Source organism: Calliphora vicina, chromosome X (genome assembly GCF_958450345.1).
Source record: "Calliphora vicina chromosome X, idCalVici1.1, whole genome shotgun sequence".
Lineage (NCBI taxonomy): Eukaryota > Metazoa > Arthropoda > Insecta > Diptera > Calliphoridae > Calliphora > Calliphora vicina.
In genome coordinates this window covers 3,515,184-3,539,331 of record NC_088785.1, presented here as the reverse complement: position 1 = coordinate 3,539,331, position 24,148 = coordinate 3,515,184, and positions in this window count along the sequence as shown.

The window sequence follows — 24,148 nt, the reverse complement described above, 5'->3', positions numbered from 1 at the left end:
AGTGCCAGGTTTCCAATTGCCACTTTTCAAACTGCTTGGGTAGTCAGACGTCTAACACACTGACATACATTCACATAACACATGTGAATGATTGTACATATTAGTGTTGCCAAATGTCCTGACTTTCGCGGGATTGTTCCGCCTTTAGTCATTGTCATAATTCCCGCTTTTTTAGATTATTGAAAATTAGTACTTACTAAAGTTATTAAAGAACAGTTAATTTTGAACTAAATTCATTTAAAAACATTAAATAATTCTTTAATTCAGAGAAATCTGCATTTATTATGAAAATGAATACATACTAAAAAAACACTCGGGTTAAAAAATAGTTTTCCCGACTTGGGTACATTGACGGTCCGAATTACTATGGTGTTACATAAGGTCTTAGATATCCATATTGTCTATATTAATGACTTAGTAATCCAAATATAGATTAAAACAAATAAGAGAGCTATATTCTGCTATGCCGAATCTTATATACCTTTCACCAAATTATACTTCAAAATAAAAATTTTAAATATTTACATTTTTTTTTTAATATTTAGCAAAGAAAAAATTTTGGTGAAAGAAAAATCGGGTTAAAAATTAATTTTTTCCGATTTTGACCCATTGTCTTATATACGCCATTGCAAAGGTCTTTGAAATATATATCATTAGATATCCATATTGTATATATTAATGACTTAGTAATCCAGATATAAATCAAAAATAGGTAAAAAAAAATCTGGTTGTCCTGGTTTCCTCATATCTCAGCCATTTGTGGACCGATTTTTCTGATTTTAAATAGCAAATTTCTCGAAAGCATGTCTGACAGAATTCTTGAAGATTTGGATATCTGGGGTCTTCAGAAAGTTAATTTCAGACAGACGGACATGGCTTAATCGACTCCGCTATCTATAAGGATCCAGAATATATATATGTATATACTTTATAGGGGCGGAAATGAAAAATGTAGAAATTACAAACGGAATGACAAACTTATATATACCCTTCTCACGAAGGTGAAGGTTATAAAAATTGGTAAACAATTGAGATGGTGATGTTTTTTTAAACGAATTTAAATAGCAACCGAACCGGGACTATTGCGGATATATGGATGTATAAATCATGTATGCAAGTAATTTGTCATTTTATTATTTGAAACGAATTTATTCTCTATATAAAAAACAGAGGCTAGATATTTCATTAATTTAAATGTGTAGGCACCTTATTTTTACATTTACAAAATAATCATATAAACTTTGATTAAAACTTTTTTGTTTTAAATATAATTATGAAAATAAAATTTTAATTACTTTGGTATTTTCTATCAATAAAGATAATTTTTATAAAAAATAAAAATATTAAATTCAATTCTATAATTGGTGACCCCGAAGAAAAAAATGGAAAATCAAGCAAGCAATTCAATTCCTTTGGCATCTGCAAATACCAATTCGTCTAACAACATACCGGATTCAGCAGATATTCCCAGTTTCGCTTCACGAGTTCAAATTCCTCAACTACAAGGCTATTCAATTGGCAGCATTCACTCGTTTGGATTCTTTCAAATCAATAACTTTGGAAGAATGAATCAAGATCAGCAAGACCAGACCAAGTTCAATATCGCAATAATGTACATGGATGAAAAACTACATGAACAAGTTTTTGATATCGTTCGTTATCCATGACAATCCAATAGGTATGAAACATTAAAACAAATTCTTATAAACAAATTTTCCGCATCTTCAATGGCTCGTTTGGAACAACTGATAACAGGAATTCAGTTCAGACATGCAGTTAATTAAACAATTATGGATTCAGCGTTTACCAGTCTCTGTTCGCGCAGTTTTAGCTTGTGTACTTAAAAGTAACCCAAACATCGCAACAAATCACCAACACAACTTTTTGCAGCCAACAATTCTTCCATTAGCACATTTGGTCAAAAGCGTCTTAAGATAGATTTTGGATTAAAAAGACAATTTGAATGGACATTCGTTGTTGCAGATACTGCTCATAATATTATTGGTGCAGATTTCATTAAACATTTTAAACTATTAGTAGATCTCAATAACTCCAAACTTATTGACTCAACAACAATGATTGGTACTTAGATTTCAGCTTTATCTGACTCAAGTAATCATTCTTCAGTTAAACTTTATAACCCAAACAACGTCTATGCTAAACTTCTGGAAGAGTTTCAAGACATAACTCAAATTAACTTTCAAAATGCACAAAACGGTAAGTCTCCTAATGTTACTCATTGTATAGAAACACACGGACCACCAGTTTTTTTAAAACCCAGAAGTTTAACACCAGAAAAATTCCGTGCAGCAAGGGAAGAATTTGAATATCTCATGAAAATTGGTGTTATTCGACCTTCTAAGAGTCCCTACGCATCGCCATTACATGTAGTTCGTAAATCTAATAACTCCTGGAGTCCTTGTGGTGATTATCGTGCATTAAATGCCCAGACAATACCAGATAGGTATCCACTACCACATATTCAAGATCTATCGCGCAATTTACATTGCAAAACTATATTTTCTAAGCTAGATCTTCAACGCGGATACCATCAGATACCTATAGAAGAGTGCGATATACAAAAAACTGCGGTGACTACTCCATTCGGGTTATTCGAATATCTTCGTATGCCGTTTGGCCTACGAAATTCCGCACAAACGTTTCAGCGATACATGCATGAGGTTCTTCGTGGTTTACACTTCGTATTTTGTTATATTGATGACATATGTATTGCTTCAACATCTTCCGAAGAACATGGAACTCATATTCTCCAAGTTTTTGAAAGACTTCGAAAGTTCTCACTAACAATTAATCCCTCCAAATGTGTATTTGCTAAAAATGATATTGAATTTCTTGGACATTCTATATCATCTCAAGGTATTCGACCTTTGCCCAATAAAATTGATGTTATAAAGAACTTTCCACTTCCGAAATTGGCATGCGAACTTAAACGGTTTTTGGCCATGGTTAATTTTTATCGCAGATTCATTCCACATGCAATTCAACAACCACTTATTTCTCTTATCAATGGTAATAAGAGGAATGACCGGTCAGTAATTTTGTGGACCGAAGAGACAATACAACATTTTGAAATGTGTAAACAGGCCTTGGTAAATGCCACAACACTTTCTCACCCAGCGCCTGAAGTTAGAATCGTTTTATGTACAAGTAACACAGGCATGGGAGCAGTAGTACATCAAATAATAAATAATCAGCATCAACCGTTGGCATTCTTTTCAAAAAAGTTTAGTGAAACCGAAAAAAAAGTATAGCACTTACGATCGGGAACTATTATCGATCTATACCGCTATTAAACACTTTAGGTATCTCCTTGAAGGTCGTGATTTTACTATCGCAACTGATCACAAACCACTGATTTTTGCTTTTTTTTTTTTTTGCTTTTGAAAATACATCACCACGTCAAGTAGGACACTTGGATTTTATAGGACAATTTTCTACCAATTTTCTCAACTTTACTGCAGATACACTTTCTCGATTAGATGCAATAAATATACAGAATAATGAAACTGTTGACTACGAAAAAATAGCTCAAGAACAAAATTGTTGCGAAGAACTACAAGAATTGCTCAAATCAACTAGTACTTTACTTCAACTTAAACAAATAATATTACCAGAGACAAACATTAAAATAATCTGCGACATTTCAGGAGAAAAAGCTCGACCTTATATTCCAGCAAACTGTCGTCAATCAGTTATGTCAAAAATTCACAATTTATCACATCCTGGTAAAAAAAAGTACTTGTCGTTTAGTTTAACAACGCTTCATTTGGAAAAATATGGATCAAGATATTTCCAAATTCGTTCGAAACTGCATTCCATGTCAACAATCAAAAGTAAGTAGCACATCAACATTGATCTCATAGGTCCACTTCCACCATCAAATCGATTATTGTTTAACAATAATCGACCGATTCACAAGATGGCCTGCAGTTATTCCATTACCAGATGCCACTGCTGAAACGGTTGAGTTTGCTTTAATTGATGGGTGGATAAAACACTTTGGTGTTCCACTAAAGATAATGACGGACCAAGGTAGGCAGTTTGAATCTACACTTTTTCAAGAACTTTCAAAGGCTTTGGGAATAACTCACCTAAGGACTACAGCATATCACCCGCAATAATTGAACGCTTCCATCGAACCCTTAAGGCTTCAATTATGTGCAGCAGAAATGCAAATTGGTCACGTCAACTACCAATAATACTACTTGGATTAAGATCTGTTCATAAACCTGACATATATGCTACACCAACAGAATTAGTATTAGGTACTCAAGTACGTTTACCTGGAGAATTTCAAGCACCATCAAGTACAACATATCAGTCTGAATTTGTTAATTTATTTTATTATAATATTTAGATTGTATATTGCAGACAATTTGGGAGAAAACACTATATTTTCTCCCAAAATTTTATCCCGCGTAGTTTTCACATATTTTGAAAATTGTGCCGCTTCTTGCAAACATAAAACTGGCAACCCTAGTACATATGTATGGATGGATGGATGGATGTTTGTATGTCTGTGATAAGTTTTAGTTTAAAATATTTAAGAAAAAGCAACAACAGTTATTTTACTGAAAAACTATAAAGCCACTATAAAAGGATTATGGACATTTGAATTTTTTACATTTGACAAATTTTCTTTATTTATTCATAAATAAATAAACTAGCACATAAAACTGGACCTGTCAAGAAAATAATCGAGTTTAGCTTAATGGGTAACTACAATCTTGGAGGCTTTTCTGCGAACAAGTAGACTTCGTCAACGAAGTACTCAAAAGATTTTAACTTGTTCAAATTATTCGAATAGATTTAATGGCGCATATTCATAAATCATAACTAAAGTCGGAACTAGTAAAACAGAAACTAAAAAATAGTTTATAGATAGTTGTAGATCTTATTCACAATTCATAACTAGCTTAGTTACTGCTTTGACATGTAGAGAAAACAAAATGTCGATAATATTTTGATCGATATATACTGTAATTAATTAAAAGGCTTATAAAGCTATTAAAAAACTATTTTTGTTCTCTAAAAAGTACATACAAAATTTATAGTTATAGTTTATATGTAAATCAATTAAAATAAGGGCATGTAAAATTAAATTTTTCAATAGAATGTTGTTGACAAAAAAAAAACACATCTCTAGATTACTTTCTTTTTGTATAGATGTATTAAAATGAAATCAATCAGCTGTTTTTTTGAATGTATTAGTTAGTTGCCATTTAGTTACAACTTTACCCATGATTAAGTGCTAACTACACGCAGAGAAAAAATATAATTGGGCATGGTTACTGTAACCATTTATATAGTGTTACAAGTTTTTTAACTATATTATAGTCACAGTAACCATTTACATGATTGTGGTAACCATAATATGGTTAACTTACGATTCACATGATTGTCTCAACCATATATATGGTTACAGTAAACATATATATGTTTGTGTCAACCATATTTATGATGAATAATTTTATCATAATATGTTGTTCTCAGATTATGATAAGCCTTAAGCCGAGAGCACCATAGCATGATAAGTCCTTCATCATATAAATGGTTGTCACAAATATATATATGTTACTGTAAGCAAATATATGGTTGAGACAATCATGTGAATCGTAAGTTAACCATATTATGGTTACCACAATCATGTAAATGGTTACTGTGACTATAATATAGTTAAAAAACTTGTAACAATATTGAAATGGTTACAGTAACCATGCCCAACTATATTTTTTCTCTGCGTGTATTTGTGTTGAAAGTAACCAATTGTGAATAACTTAAATAAGTACTTAAAAAAGTTAACACTTGGTGATCGTTTATGATATGCGCCAATGTTTTTAATAGAATATTAAATCAAAGTTTATATCTGAATATTATGTGTTAGGGCACTAAAACTTAATTGTTAAATTTCGAGTTGTTGTATTTGTTTTTATTTATCAAAAGAATGTTAAAAACCTACAACAAGATTTTTAAATAAAACAACCCTAAACTTAATTCAGTTTTAATACCTAAAAATTTAAAATACTCAACAAATGAGAACGACTAATCCTAATAATTGAATAATGTCAACCCTAAACTTAATTCAGTTTTAATACCTAAAAATTTAAAATACTCAACAAATGAGAACGACTAATCCTAATAATTGAATAATGTCAAAAAGTGCTGCTGTGGTTCTAAAGATTGAAAATGCTTTTAAAGCATTTATTTGGCCGCAACTTTATCCTACTTAAACAAAAATTCATACCAGAAATTTCATACATCTTAAGGTGCAAATAAATAGACTTACATTTGAAAGTTTCGTGAGAAGGGTATATATAAGTTTGTCATTTCTACATATTTCATTTCCGACCCTATTAAGTATATATATTAGGGTATTCAATTAATCGGGTTTCTGGTTTAATTGGTTAACCGAGCAAATAATTAATCGGGGTTTAGATTTATTCGGTTATTAATCGGTTAATTTAAAATTATTCGATTAACCGAATAATATCTATTTTAATTTTAAATTGAAAATACAACCACGAATTTTGTGTACAAAAACATAAAAGACAAAAAAAAAACACAACAAGTCAACAAAAAATAATAGCAAATATGGTATTTGAGATCCTTTTTGTATTCACATTTGAAAGTTTCGTGAGAAGGGTATATATAAGTTTGTCATTTCTACATATTTCATTTCCGACCCTATTAAGTATATATATTAGGGTATTCAATTAATCGGGTTTCTGGTTTAATTGGTTAACCGAGCAAATAATTAATCGGGGTTTAGATTTATTCGGTTATTAATCGGTTAATTTAAAATTATTCGATTAACCGAATAATATCTATTTTAATTTTAAATTGAAAATACAACCACGAATTTTGTGTACAAAAACATAAAAGACAAAAAAAAAACACAACAAGTCAACAAAAAATAATAGCAAATATGGTATTTGAGATCCTTTTTGTATTCACATTTGAGTTTTTTTAGGATTTTAGTGAGATCTTCCGAAATAATCTTTTATAAAAAGAATATAATTGATTTTTTTTCCTTTTAAACGATTTTTTTCTTTAGATTTAATAAAACTTGACTTGGAAAAAACTCTTTCGCTGATTGTAGATGTTGGAGAAATCGAAAGCATGATGAAGAATATTCATTATCTCAGTTTTTTTTAGTTCTTTCTAAGCATATTGGTGTCCTTTTTGGATTGTTTTAGATAGTGAATACTTTTGATAGTTTCGTTTAGTTTCGTTAAATTCTGTACATGTAAATGCAAACAAAGTTTTAAATCCATGTAAATTAAATATGTCAGTTGTTATTCTCACTAAACATTTTTCTTGGATGTTCGAAAAAATATATAATTTTAATTTGAAATTTGTAATTGAATTGAATTGGAAAAATAAATACAAAAAAATATGTTAAAGTGCCGATCTACACCATGACTTTTAAGACGTTCTTAATATCCTGGATCCTTAGACAGACCTTTGCAATGACGTATATAAAAACATAATAAGTTGGACCTACAATGGGTCAAAATCGGAAAAATATTTTTTAACCCGATTTTTTTTTCACCAAAGCTTTTTTTCGCTAAATATTAAAAAAAAAAATTAAAAAACAAAAATTTAAAAAAAAAAACAATTCGAAAAATGTTTTTTCCAAAAAATTCAAAAACTGCAAAAAAATTTTTGTTTACCTAAAAATATTTAAAATTTGTATTTTGAAGTATAATTTGATGAAGGGTATATAAGATTCTGCACAGCCGAATATAGCTAGCTAACTTACTTGTTTTTTATGGCATTTTCCTTTACTTGTGGCTGTGTCACACACATAACGGTAATTTTTACATTTATATCTTTTAAAAAAGATAATTCATAGTCGATTAAAATCCCCTTATAACTAAATAACACAAAGTTAATCCTCGAAATTAACGAAAAAACAAGTAAGAGTACTATGTTCTTCTGTGCCGAATCTTATATACCCTTCACCAAAGTATATAAAATTTGGAAATCTCAAACAGAATGACAAACTAATATATATATATATTCTTACCCCCCATATTATGTAGATATCAAATATTTATTTAAAACTGTTATTTTATAATTGACAAAACATTTAGTATTACCTTATTTTATTATTTGTATTTAATTGTCGAAAAACATAAGAACAAAAATGGTAATGTCGTTGTTTTAATTTGTCCTGAATTAGCACAGTCTTTTATTTATCAAATAGATAGAATCATGGGGAAATACGAAAGAAATCAGTAGTATTTGCTTTATAAAAAGTGTTAATCGATTGGATGACAATTTAGTATTGATGGCCTGTTACTTTACTAAAAATAATCGCTTTGTTTTTTAGTAATTGTTCAAACGTTGCAATGAATTAACTTTGTCCATCATCCGATAATGGTGGTAAAGTTGAGGAATCAGCAGATGGTGGGAATTTTCAGGAAAACATCCAGAAAACAACAACACAAGTGTTTTATTTCACCTTGAAATTTTACTTTATTGTTAGAGTCTCGCCCCAACGACATGTCCTAGTTGAACAAAACAAAAACATGTTACACTTACGGACCTACACATATTTAGCTACAACAATATACTTATATGTACAGTGGTGGCCAGCTGTTTAGGGACAAATAGTATATGAATTTTTTTTATCGACTGTATTTTAAGTGCGATAGTGGCAAAACAAATGGACCTAGGGATATGAAAATTAGTATTAATATATTTAGTTGCTCAAACATGTTTGGAAAAATCGGTACAACATATATGGACAAAGATATGTGGAAATACATTGACCCGCCTCATCGAACATCCGCTGTTAATAAAATGATATGGCCGAAACAAGTGGAACTAGAAATTTGGTCTGAATATGTTCTAGTAAGAAAAATATGCTTATGTATATTAAAGTTAGAAATATGTTTATTTAAAAAAATAAAAAAAATGTTTGGCAGGTTGTAGAAAAACCGAATGTGTTCATGGTGAATATTAGGGTATTCATTCGAGTAATGATCGAACGAATAATTCGAATAATTTTTTGTAGAATAATCGAATAAATGTACATATCGCACTTGATCAACAAGAGGGTATTAACTCAAAATTAATACCCAGACACTCAAGCTTTATTTGTAAAAATATCAAAGCTTAAACATTTTAAGAAAATTTGAAAATCTGAATACATCAAGTATGTAAATTCCATTTAAAAATATAATTACATTGTTTTTCTTTTAAATTTTTCCAATTATTGCAAACAAAATATGTTTTTTGAGTTAATATCATTTTTCTGAAAAAATGTGAACAATTTTATTATAAAAAGATTCACATTTCGAATTAAAATCATAAAGTAAAACTAATTTTATCAACAAAACAGTATCAACTCAAAATACAACCAAATATAAATAAAACAATTTGAGCTATATTCGGCTGTGCCGAATCTTATATACCCTTAATCAAATTATACTTCAAAATAAAAATTTTAAATATTTTTAGGTAAACAAAATTTTTTTTTCCAAAGTTGTTAAAAAATGTTTTTTTTGAATTGTTATTTTAATTTTTTTTTTTAAATTTTAAAATTTTTTTTCAATAATATATTAAACAAGTAAGAGTGCTATATTCGGCTGTGCCGAATCTTATATACCCTTCACCAAATTATACTTCAAAATTTTAAATATTTTTAGGTAAACAAAATTTAATTTTTTTTTAGTTTTTTTTTCATTTTTTGGAAAAAAATTTATTTTAAATTTTTTTTTTTTTAAATTTAAAATTTTTTTTTTTTAAATTTTAAAAAATTTTTTTGGTTTTTAAAAATTTTTTTTTTGAAAAAAAAAAATTCGGGTTAAAATTTTTTTTCCCGATTTTGACCCATTGTAGGTCCAACTTAATATGGTCTTATATACGTCGTTGCAAATGTCTTTGAAATATCTATCATTAGATATCCATATTGTCTATATTAATGTCTTAGTAATCCAGATATAGGTCAAAAATTGGTCAAAAATCGAGGTTGTCTTGGTTTTTTCCTCATATCTCAGCCATTTGTGGACCGATTTTGCTGATTTTAAATAGCAAAATTCTCGAAAGCATGTCTGACAGAATTATTGAAGATTTGGATCCCGAAGATATCTGGGGTCTTCAGAAAACTGATTTCAACAGACAGACGGACAGACAGACAGACAGACGGACATGGCTTAATCGACTCCGCTATCTATAAGGATCCAGAATATATATACTTTATAGGGTCGGAAATGAAAAATGTAGAAATTACAAACGGAATGACAAACTTATATATACCCTTCTCACGAAGCTGAAGGGTATAAAAAAAACTACATCAAAACTTCATTGTTTACTTTTTTAAAAAAAATTAAATTATTAATTCGATTAATCGAACACGAGAAAAATCGAATAATTTGAATACCTTAGTGAATATGTATGAATTGACACAGCGGAATAAAACACACTTGTGTGTTAAAACAGTCCTTTTGAATATATATTTGTGGAAATATTTGAAAAATTAATTGAGAATCATATGGAATTTAGCAAACAATTCTGTCCCTAATTAGCAGGCCACCACTTAATGTTTATAGATTTGTGTGTATTTACAAAAGTTAAAAGACCTTTACAACATTATCTTGGTCGGTTAAGTTGGTTAGGGGGAGGGTAGGGATATGACAGTTGTTTGTTTGCTTGGATTTGTTTCAAACAAATAACAACTGATTTCATTCAACCTTGGCACTACTACTATATATATGTATGTATTACTATGAACAACATGAGAAAAATGATGCAGATTTAAGAAAAAATGTTAAGCTTTAAACGAATGTTTAGTGGTCATCAGTGTTTCCGCTTATAAATAGTTGTTCTGGCCATTCATATGATACTAAACCCATGACATGAATAGCACTGAACATGGGGTCTATGTCAGTACTAGGACTAGTAAATACGTCTGTGACTTTTTTAATGAAACGCAGGTTTTTGTATAAAAATCATTTTATTTTTCAACATAGTCTCTATACACTTTTGTCCAATGTTTCTCCAATTATTGTATCCCTTTCCACAAATAAAATTTGTCAAGGTATTCAAAATAGGTATTCTTTGTGAGATGATGCAGGTTTGGAAACAAGAAATAGTCACGCGCGGCTAAAAAAAATCTGAAATTTGTTTAACAAAATTTTTAAACATTTGAAAATTGAGTTTTGAAAATGCCGTTAAAAAAATTTAATTTTTTGGTCATAGGTTAACAAAAACTCATATACAAGTAAATATGGACATTAGACATGCCCTTAAAAAATGGATTTGCTTTGGATGGGTCTTATTTTGGTCATTAGTAGCTAAAACTAACTACTGCAAAATTTAAGTGCAATCGGATAACTAGAACACGTGCCGGAAATCGATTGAAAGTTGTAAAATTGGGTAAATAATGGTACTTTTTCCGATGCCTTAAAAAATTCCCTATTTATATACAATTTTTTAAAAATTTGCAATAAACCTAAGCTTCTAGAGAAAATTATCTTTCAATTTAACCTATTTTATTTACGAAATTTAGAATTTGGGCTAGAATCTAAAATCCCAGAGCTGGGATTCAAAAATGGGCAACTACGAAATAAGAATTAAAAGCCAATAAATATCGGAAATAACTTTCAGATAAGTAAAACATACAGTGGCTAATTTTGTGCGGATAGGTCCACAGTTCCAAATATTTCTATAACTCTTGGCACCTTTCCGTTAACTACTATATTTTTAATTTTACAAAATAATCATATGAACAATGATTTAAACTTTTTGTTTTAAAAATAATTATAAAAATAAAATTTTAATTTCTTTTGGATTTTCTGTCAATAAACATGATTTTTATAAAACATAAAAATATTGATTTCTTTCCTATACTCTCTCTCATACAACTTTAATAAATGTTGTTATCGATATGAAATTCACCTCTGATGTCTGTAACTGTAATTAGCAAATCTTTTAAAAGTCATTACTGACCTTAATAAAGATCCCTTTATTGTGTTTCATTCAAATGACAAATTAATTTAAATCCCTTACTGTTGACTGACCCACTCCAAATGTCAACAAAGCATTCACACTACCACGAAGAATAAAACGAAGCAAAATTTAAACCCCAAAACACTTGTAGAGTCATGTACCAACGAATTCATTACAACATTGTTGTACTGTTTTTAGCAGGTCTTAATTACTAACACTTACTCACACACACACACACACACACACAATATATACCCAGTAGTTCTAGCTAAGTGTCCTGAGCTAGTGATTTTACCCATCGTTTCGGTCATTACTAATTAGTAATTACTTTAGTTAAGTGACTAGTTATTTCAACAAGTGCGTGTCATTTAGTGCCGGTGTACAGTGGTATAGAAAGAAAAAAAGGAAATTAATATGTAACTTCTAAAGTTCTTTAGAATCTAAATCTTTAGAATCCAAAACCTTAGTCCGATTTGAATGAAATTTCACATGTTATTGTTGTGAGTTTAGGTTTTAAATTTGGACCACATTGGACCCACCATGGGTGAATCACGGGTCCCCAAAGTAGGACACCTCCGGTATGTTCAATTTTTAAAACGATAATATTTCTTTGTCTGTCTTCCGATTTAAAAAAAATTATATAAATAGAATCACCTCGTCGAGCAGTACAAAAAAACTATCAATTATCTCTTATAACTTGGCGCGGATTTTCATGCATTTATTATTGGAAAATATGCGCCTAAAATATGCTTCAAAATATGACCTACAAATTTAAAAAATATCCACTTATATTTTTGTGCAGAAACATAAAATAATTAAGTATGGATTTCGAAATGTCCAAAAAATACACAACACTGTTGCCAGCAGTTAAAGTTCTAAAACTATTTTGAAATAATTTTTCTACTGAAAAAACGATGGATATATGAATTGTAATATCTTGGTATGAATACTTGTTTAAAGCCATAATCTTTAGAGCTTCTATATTGTGACTTTCCTTTTAAAATCATCAATATTTTGATCGTGCTGTGAAGTAGCATCCAACCTTAATTTTTATCTCGTAATTACCCAGCAATTAGCAAATGTATCCCTTATTTGTAATGCAGGGAGAAGTCAATTGGTGAATTTATACATCCCATGTAACTAGCATAAAGACATTTGTCACTTAAGTGTCTCTATGTAATCTATAGTGAAGGGACTTTAAACGTTATATAGTGTAGGGACTTTAAACGTTAATTTGTCACTAAGTTATCCAAAATCACTAGTTTACGACAGTCTCGTAGAACTGCTTGGAAATGACTGTCAGGAGCGGTAACTGTGTATGTGAAGTTACAAAATCTTTCGATAACGAAATCTCTTATAAATCGAATTTGCAATGAAAACAAATATGAATGTTTTTCGACACATTTACTGAATTTTTGATACTTAAAAAAACTAAACTTTTTTGAAGAAAAATGTTTTGAAATGATAATTTTCAATTACTGATAGAGAAATGAAGAACTTAATGCCAGTTTCTCGATGTCGAAAGAAGTTAGTCGATAACATTTACTGCTATTTCTATAACAAATTCGACAACATATGCATATTTTTATTAAAAATTGGCATAATATGCATATAAATATGCATTTTGAAGTAAAATATGCATTATCAATAAAATATGCAAAAATGCACTAACAAATCGATGCCATTTTGCAGCAAAATGTGCGTTTCGGATTGATAATTAGTCTACATTGTATTTGGACGTTCGAGAAAAACATGTATTTGCATATAAATCCGCCCCCTACTTATAACTTAGGAGATATTCGCATTTAAAAAGGCGATTTTTCGCTAGTTTTTGGGAAAAAAGTACTTTTTTTCCTTTTAAGTTATCTAAAAAATGTATTGAATATGTATTTGGAATTTATGGACTAGGTCCATCCGAAAAACACCTTTTTTATGTAAAATTCAACTTTAGGGCAAACATTCTCAAATCGCATGGTCGATATTAAAATATACTAACCTCTTTTAAATGGCCAAATATATTCTTAATTGTTTTGTAAAGGGTTCCGATAACCCCGCCCCTGGTATGGATATTATAGACAAAAATCAAAAAAATATCACATTTTTGGTATTTTTCAACACTTTTTTGGAAATTGCGGGATTCTGATTACAAATTTCAAAATTTGTTTTTATTATTCCATTTTCAATAGAAAAATCTATATAAGTCTAAAATTTCATTAAAAAATATTCATAAATGCGGTGTGAAATTATTTAATTTGGCTGCAGTTAATGAATGGACAAAAAATAAAATTTTTCTTTAATTTTCTCGTTCTGTTAAGTCACTAAGGACCCTCGATCAAAGTTACGACTGACTGACTTCTCGCTAGATTACCTGGGGTGCAAAACTTCTTTCTGCAATTACTGTCTGAAAATGATACAATGAAAAGTATATTCAATGCAGAACTGCTGGGTAATCTAGCTAAACGTTTTTCTTGGCAAGTGGCAGTGTATGTGAGAGTGAGAGTGAGAATATGAGTATTTGGCTGTGAGTGCGAGTATTTCTTTTTTGTTCAAATCAGGGATGGAAAATAACTTTTTGGATTTTGTATAACAAACAATATTATTGGAATATGGTATGTTTTTGTATTTGCACTGCCCATGTTATTTGTTGAAATATAGCAGCTACTTCTGTACCCCAATCAATTTGTTATTATTATTTTCATATCTCAAAATTTTTTATGAAGTCTCGTGCTTTTTGCTGAAATAAAAATTTAACATTGAAAAAATATACATATGTATTTGAGCATCTTGCGATTCCATTTCCAAATTTACTAAATCTAGTAAATTGTTTTAAGAATGTATGGAAGAAATACATAGGAATTTAACTTCTAAGAGCTGCTGCAAAAGAATGTAAAGCTTTCTTATTTTATTCAGCCTACAAATCGTTAAATATGAAATAATACAATAATTAAGATACTCCCACTGTTAAATAATTCGTCTAACGAATTATTGTCGCGATAACCATATGGTAGATTATATGAAGATCAGTTCCAAAATATTCTTGAAATTTAATAAAATCATATCTTTGGCTTTCACTATTATAAAAATGGATATTTAAATCCCTCATAAATGTATCTAGTTCATTTAATTTGGAATATTTTGGAATTAAAAATGCTGATGTATTGAGGAGATCTTAGTATTTGTGTACAAATGATGAATTTTAATTTCTTAAATTTATTTCGAACTCCACTCACTGAACACATCATTATGGAGTTTTACAATAGAAATTTATGTACCTTTGTATCACTTAAATGAAACTATCTAATTTAAATTAAAATAACAACGAAGTAGCTGATGACACAAATGGACTATTTTGTTATGAAGTATGTTTGCCAACCCTGGTTCAAATCATCCACCCTTGAAGATATTTTTGTTTATCTTTATTTAAACGGCAATTAAACACAATTAAATGGGGATTCTTAACAACTTAACATTGGATTTTGATGTGATTATTTCAAACTTTTGTTTTTGTTTTTGTTGTTGTTTAGTTGTGGTGTTTGCGGTTACATTAATTAATGCCACAGTTACAGTGTTACCAACTGATTTGCAATGTTTGTTTAAATTGTCAGTAGCATGTGAATTCGTGAATATTTTTCGGACGAAGCCAGTCCTTTACAGCTCATATTTTATGTTCATCTGTTGATATGCCAGCTGCTGTTATGCGAATACCTCAAATACTTAACTTCTTTCTGGAACAATGCACATTTCTTTGCACTAAGTCTGATATTCGTTAAGGGCTTCTACAAGATTTTTCAAGTGTACATCAAAAGTCTACCCCATCACAATTATGTCATGGAGGTACACCAAACATTTCTTTCAGTGAAGTCCATTCAACACTCGTTTCATTAAATTGTCATAGCCCATCTCCTTTTCGTTGTCCCAAATCACTACTTGCCAATAACCTTCAATTATTGGTAGCGCGTAGCTGTCCTCCTTGGTGACGTTATTCAGCTTCCTATAATCGACCACGGACGAGTTCCAAGGATTTGAAGAATGTCCGTTACTCCATTCCGCTTTATTTCGTTAACCAGCTCCATCACCTCGCTTCGTTTGTACTTGCTACCAATTTTTTAATTACAATAAAGTCTAGCTGCTTCCTCACAATGGTTTTAACAGAACCATATATGAAAATAAATTAATATAATATGAACAAACAAATGAATGGCTTTGAATAGTTTCGGTTTTCATTCAAATATACCAGAAAGCTGTGCTAAATGCAAAAATTCTACTAAATAAAATAATATTCTGGGTAACGACCACTCATTACAAAATAATGTATATATGTACACACATAGTAACTAGATTTCGTTACCAAAATTCACAAAATCTTTGCTGGGTATCCATGCATTTTCCCGCATATTTTTATACCCTTCACCATCGTGAGAAGGGTATATATAAGTTTGTCATTCCGTTTGTAATTTCCACAATATAATTTTCCGACCCTATAAAGTATATATATTCTGGATCCCTATAAGGAGTGAGATCGAAAAATTCTTAACACACGTTTTTCATTACATTTTTTAACCCAAGTATTATTTGAATTTTTTTTTGATCAAGTTACCTTTGAAAAACATGTCAGTTATTATGTGTAATGTCAATTATATTAATTTTTTTGTTAATCTGATTAAAATGAGTGACCAGAAAAAAGTGCGTACTGAAATTATTAAATATTTTCAACAAAACCCAACTTGGTCTTACAAAAAGTTGGCCAAGCATACAAAGGTCTGCCGTCAAACTGTTTCCAATGTTATTAAACAGTACCGGGAGAACTTGTCAGTTGATAGAAAACCTGGTTCAGGTAGAAGGAATGGTCCACATGATGTTTCTAAAGCCAAAAAAATAGAACGCATTTTCAAAAGAGCTCCCAACACATCCGGTAGGAAAGCAGCCCGGTTAGCTCAGTGCTCGGACTATTTGGTACGAAAAGTTAAAGCTAATGCAGGTTTAAAAACATACAAGGCTCAAAAAGTTCCTGACAGGAACGCTACTAAAAATTTAGAGGCCAAAAACAGAGCACGGAAATTGAAGTCAAGTTTTATAAAAAAATATTCTTGCTGCATAATGGATGACGAAACGTATGTTCTGGCAGATTTTTCGCAACTTCCAGGTCAAAAATGTTATGTTGCTGATGCTCGAGGGAATGTTGAAGAAAAGTTTAGGACCCAAAAGCAGACAAAATTTCCCAGAAAGTTCTTGGTATGGCAAGCAATATGCAGTTGCGGCAAAAGAAGCCACTCATTTGTTACAACGGGCTCTATAAATACCGAAATTTACATCAAGGAATGTTTACAAAAAAGGCTGCTTCCATTCATAAGACTTCATAATGTGTCCACTTATTTTTGGCCTGACTTGGCATCCTGTCACTATGGCAAACAAGCCCTTGAGTGGTACAAGAACAATAATGTGGTATTTGTACCAAGAGAGGCAAATCCTCCAAACTGCCCGGAGCTAAGGCCAGTGGAGAGATATTGGGCTCTTGTTAAAAGAGAATTGAAGAGTACAAAAAAGGTGTCCAAAAGTGTGGTAGATTTTAAACGGAGATGGACTACATGTTCGAGCAAAGTGACAGAAAGCACTATAAAAACGTTAATGGAAGGGTTTCCGAAAAAGGTTCAAAATTTCATCACTAGTGATTAAAACTATAAAAATAATTTTTTTTGTAAATTGTAATAATAATTTCAATCAAATAAAAAAAAAATTAAAGCTGTAAGTTTAGTGGTTTCTTTTTTATAAACATATATGTATGTTAAGAATTTTTCGATCTCACTCCTTAAATAGCGTAGTCGATTAATCGATGTCCGCCTGTCTGTCAGTCTGTTGAAATCAATTTTCTGAAGACCCCAGATATCTTCGGGATCCAAATATTCAATAATTCTGTCAGACATGCTTTCAAGAAGTTTCTTATTTAAAATCTGCAAAATCGGTCCACAAATGGCTGAGATATGAGAAAAAAACCAGGACAACCTCGATTTTTGACCTATATCTGGATTACTAAGTCATTAATATAGACAATATGGATATCAAATGATAGATATTTCAAAGACCATAGTAAGTTGGACCTACAATGGGTCCAACTTACTATGGTCTTTTTTCAAAATTTTTTTTTTAAATTTAAAAAAATTCTAACATTTAAAAAAAAATTAAAATAACAACTCGAAAATTTTTTTTACAAAAAATTAAAAAAAACAACTTTAGAAAAAACAAGTAAGAGTGCTATATTCGGCTATGCCGAATCTTATATACCCTTCACCTTTGTTGTGGATGCATCATTATTTTTTATAATTAGTATATAGGTATGTATGTACATTGCCCACTTTCAGTTTACAGCATCCTAAATTTATCAAGAACACAAAAAACAACAACAACGCCAAACGAAACAGAACACCAAAAGAAAAAACAAAATACGCAAGGCAATGAAACCAACACACATCCAAACATACGTTTAATTGTATAAAAAACAACAACAACGCCAAAAGAAAAACAAAATACTCAAAACATGCACATTCAAACATACGATTTGTTGATTTTTTGTCAAAAAAACCAACACACAACCAAACAAAAGTTTAGTTGTATAAAAAACAACAACAACGCCAAAAGAAACAAAACACAAAAAAAAAACAAAATACGCAAAGCTTGCACATCCAAACATACGTTTTGTTGTTTTTTTGTCAAAAAAACCAACACACAACCAAACAAACGGTTAGTTGTATAAAAAACAACAACAACGCCAAAAGAAACAAAACACAAAAAAAAAACAAAATACGCAAAGCTTGCACATCCAACCATACGTTTTGTTGTTTTTTTGTCAAAGCATGCAATACATTGTGTTTTTTGATGAAATTTTCAGAGGTTGTCTCGGATTTTTGCTCATATCTCCGTTATTTATGGACGGATTTTGCTGATTTTAAATAGCAAAATTCTCGAAAGTATGTCTGACTGAATTGTTGAAGATTTGGATCCCGGAGATATCTGGGGCCTTCAGAAAATTGATTTCAACAGACAGACAGACAGACAGACAGACAGACAGACAGACAGACAGACAGACAGACAGACAGACAGACAGACAGACAGACAGACAGACAGACAGACAGACAGACAGACAGACAGACAGACAGACAGACAGACAGACAGACAGACAGACAGACGGACATGGCATATTTTTCTCCATTTTGGAGCTATGTCGCATACAATTTCAACGAGTTTGCATGCGACTGATTGTCCAGCAATCTCTATTGCATCTTTTTCCCACTTTATCTAATTTCATTGCCAAGTTTGTTTTGCTGGGTCTGGCGAAGGGTTCAAATTTAAAGTGAAAAAAACGTTTAAAGTTGTTTTTGCAAGCTGAACTTTTAATAACAATGTGGCATCACAGTTTATATTTTCATCACAGGATATTTCAACCCATTAAGTAACTGATAACAAATGTTTACTTGTTTGTACTTCAACAGTGAATAAACAGAATAATTAATTTATGCACAGTTACCTTTACTTTTATACTCAGCCGCTTAAAATTAATTTACAATTATAAATTTCATTTTCACATTAATATAAGAGCAGTTTTTAGATTTTAAACAAGAAATTGTTTAAGATTTCATATTATAAATCTGAAGGAAGTATTTTTTCTCTCCTCTTCTTCATCATCATCTTCTTGATAACAAAAACAATTCCCAAACAAGTAATTAAAATCCATTTAAGCTTGTTAATTAATTGAAACAGTTGTATAAATTAAGAAATTTAATTTAAAATGATGTCACGCAAAACATCTAAGGATAACAAGATGATACAAGTGATTGGTATGCAAATTATGTTAACGAGAATTTTATGTGCAAAACAAATTGATGTTGAACATTTAAACTTTCTTTTATTTCATTCTAAGGAGCTAGTAAATAAAGTGTTCAACAAGTTTACACGGCAAACATTTGATCAAAAAAGCGTAACAACTTTTTTTTAGCACAAATTTGTTTGACGTGTTTACTCTTACAAGTGTTTTGTAAGATCAAACAGCATCAATTAAAATAAAACTCAATTTTTTGTTTTGAATCATCCTAAGTAAAATAAGTTTTTGAAATAAATAAAAGAATTCAAATGTATTTTATTTACTGGTTACGTATTTTTCGTCAAATATTTGTCATGCGTGACCCTACTTTAAGAGACAAATGATAGGTAGAAAATATTTAAAATAAACCTAGCAAAATGTTGGTAATGACTTGCAGTTACTAAATAACATTACATTTCAATGACTACTACTGCACTGGAATTTATGAAGATTCAAAAATCAAAAGCTTGTTGGAAAATATTCGAAATATAAAATACCCTCGACCAATCTGTGACCCCCATTTTGTAAAAAAATATGAATTTTTGTGTAAACTAAAAACATTACTTACAAAAAATTTTAAAATACTGGTAAGTTGGCGAAAAGTCTACTTACCATTCTACTAGAAAAACAAGTTTTGTATCCAAATTCAAAACTCCAATATTAGACATTTTTAAAATTGCGTTAAAGAAATTCATAAAATGTAAAAGTTAAGAATGAAAAAGAGTCCCGATTTCAAAAAAATCTTCTGTAAATTGATATTAGGGATGAAAGATTTTTTTTCTAAAAGTTAAGTGCTGAATAGTTCAGCCAACAATGATTTAGGGACGCGCATTGAGGTCAAAGTTCACATATATGCAAAAAAAATTCACCATTTTTATGAAATAAATTTATGAAACTCTTTAACCCTTTGTCGACCGACGGTACTTATAAGTACCATAACAATAATAAGTTTACAAAATGAAAACAGAACATATTTTGACACTTTTTGCCCAAAAGTAAGTTGAAGTACACTATCATCTTTGGAATAATATATTTTTGTTTGCCTATTGGCAAACTCGCTTACCCAGAATAACGGTGAATTATTTAATTTTCTCATTGTGATTTTTATTTATGTCGTAATGGCATAAAATATTGTTTCCTAAAATTCCATAAAATCGAATTGTAATGGAAATATAATGTTATAAAAGTTACAAAACTAATCAATATACATATTAATAAAATTTAAACAAAAATCGACGGTACCAGGACCCTTTTGGATCCTTGCAGGTTCCTTGCAGGTCTTCCACAAAGTTAAATATTTTCAATATTTAATAAAAAAATAAAACTTTTTCAACGATTTAAAGCCTTGGTCCACAAGGGGTTAACTTTCTGCATTATGTTACTGAAATAAGTAGATTTACTTATATTAATAAAAATTACAATAAAAAAATCTTTTGGAGATTAACTCTATATCTCCTTTGGGTCAAAATGACCCACAAACTATATTATATATAAAATTCGGAAAAAATACAAATTTTTTCAATTTTTGTATGAATTTTGCTACTAAATACTTACTTTTGCAATATAATCCAAAAGAATCGAAATGTGTAAGTAATTTTCTTTGTAATGAGAAATAAATGACAAAAATTTGTTAAAAAATGTTAAATTTATTAAAAAAAAATCGCCATATTACGTATCTCAGGCCACTAGAACAAGAAATTTTCTAACAAAATTAACATATTTTGAGAAATATTAAAATAAAAGCTAATTTTTACCTAAAATACATCCATATTTACTCGCATATGAGTTTTTGTCTTCGTAGGATACCGTTAACCTATTCGCAGGTATGACCAAAAAATTATTTTTTTTTAACGGCGTTTCAAAACTCCAATTTCAAATTTTTAAACATTTTCTTAAACAAATTTCTGAATTTTTTGATCATTACATTGGGATTTATTGAGAACATAATAGGGAATAAAAAATATGAAAAAAGTATGACAATACCTCCTATAGTTTTTCCGTACATGTGATTTAAATTTTTCAATTTTCGCGAAAAACAAATTATTTGGCCATATTTTGGCGAATGAGCTCAATTTCCTTACTGTTATGAATTTTAAGTAGAACCTATTCTGAATATTATAGTCGAGATAATTCTAAATATACCCTGAAAGTTTTAGTAAAATTGGAAAACGATATACCTTAAATAGTGAAGGTCAAAGGTTAAATTGTTCAATATTTGGAATTTGTCATCGAAAGAAGTATTATATATATTTGTGGTCGGATTTTGACAAAACTTAAGAAAAATAGTATTAAGGGTTAATTTTAAGTTTTGTGATGTTATGTTGTATTTTTCTTAAGTTTCATCAAAATCAGCCCAAAAATATATAACATATCGCTATCTTTCCATGAGAAATTCCAAATATTGAAAAATTTAACCTTTGACCTTCACGATTTAAGGTTTATCGTTTTCCAATTTTATTAAAACTTTCAGGTAGAGATGCTAAACGGGGAATCCCGTTCCCGAAAATCCCGGGGTTTTCGGGATTTTCCAAATCCCGTTTTTCATAAATAAATAGGGGAAATTGTCATTTTTGTGTGACTTTTTCATTCATTTTGACATTCTACATGCCCGAATATCGCAATGTTCAGCAAAGTTGTTAAGCTCAACTCCTGCTACAATATAGTTAATAAAGGAAAACGTTTTTTTTGGTTTTCCTTGAGTGGAGCTCTAGAAAATCAATTCTTCAACTTTTTTTGTAAGTTATCTAACAAAACTCAATTTAAATCCTCTTCAAATGAAATTGATTTTATCTCAGATGAGGAGCTCGAACAAAATGAAAATATTTCGATTGCTAAAAGGCTAAAAGATATTATTAATAAATGTAAAAACCCCAAATAACAATAACGAAACCAAATTATAATGTAGATTTTCAACTTGCAAAAGAAATAGATCATTTTATTTCTGAAGGAACAAGAAGAAAATACTTGCAGATTTGTTATAAGTATTTGCAAACGGGTTTGCCAATGTGAAAGATGGAATGTGAAAGATGTTTTTCGGCAGCAGCATATGTCGAAAACAAAATTCATTCCAGAATGGCGTATGAAACCATAGATGCAATAGTATTCTTAAGAAGCTATTTAAAATAAACACTTTTTTATACTAAAGTACGGTTTTTCACCAGTATGTCGATTTTTTCACGAAAAATCGTATGCAGAAACGCATTCTACGGAAAATTCTAAGAAGAAACCATAGGTCTAAAATCAAATCCTATCGAATTTCGTCTTTTATCCAATGATATTGCAGTATATATATATATTTTTTAATAGTTTTATTTTTTTATTGGATAAAAGACAAAATGCGCAAGATAGGATTTGATTTTATATGGTTTCTTGGGGATGGTTTCTTGGGGATAATTTCTTAGAATTTTGCGTAGATTGCGTTTCTGCTATATGATTTTTTACGTTGTGATCGTCCATACAAATCGGCCCGGCCTAATGTACATACTTTATTGTTATTTCTTCTTATATAATGACTCATGCAAGTAGTTTATGCTTTTTAGTGTCTAATAAAAATGAATTGCTAAATAAAAAATTTACTTTCAATTGTAAAGACATAATTATGTACGTTTCTTTCTTATAATTTTCGGGATTTTAGATTTCCCGAAAATCCCGAAACCCCGGGTCGGGATTTCGGGATTCTTTACCAAATCCCGAACCACGGAATTTTTAAAAATCAGTCCCGATTAGCATCTCTACTTTCAGGGTATATTTAGAATTATCTGGTCTATAATATTCTGAATAGCTTTTACTTAAAAATCATAACAAAAAATTAGTTTTTTCTCGAAAATCGCAAAATTTAAATCGCAGGTACGGAAAAACTATAGGAGGTATTGTCATACTTTTTTCATATTTTTATTCCCTATTATGTTCTCAATAAATCCCAATGTGATGATCAAAAAAATTCTGAAAATTGTTTAACAAATTTTTTAAAAATTCTAAATTGGAGTTTTGAAACTACGAATAGGTTAACGGTATCCTACGAAGACAAAAACTCATATACAAGTAAATATAGTTATATTTTAAGTAAAAATAAGCTTTTATTTTAATATTTCTCACTACATCGACCGAAAATACATTCCATTCTGCCGTGTGTCTAAATATAACTTTTTCAGTATTCTTTAAAATTATGAAAATTTAATAAAATAAATTGTATTTCTAATGAAATCAATTTAATGAACTTGAGCCGGAATAATAAATAATATACATACATATATTTTTCAAAATATAAAAATTTTGTTCATACATTTCTTGTTCTAGCTACATTAATGTTCTGTCGAT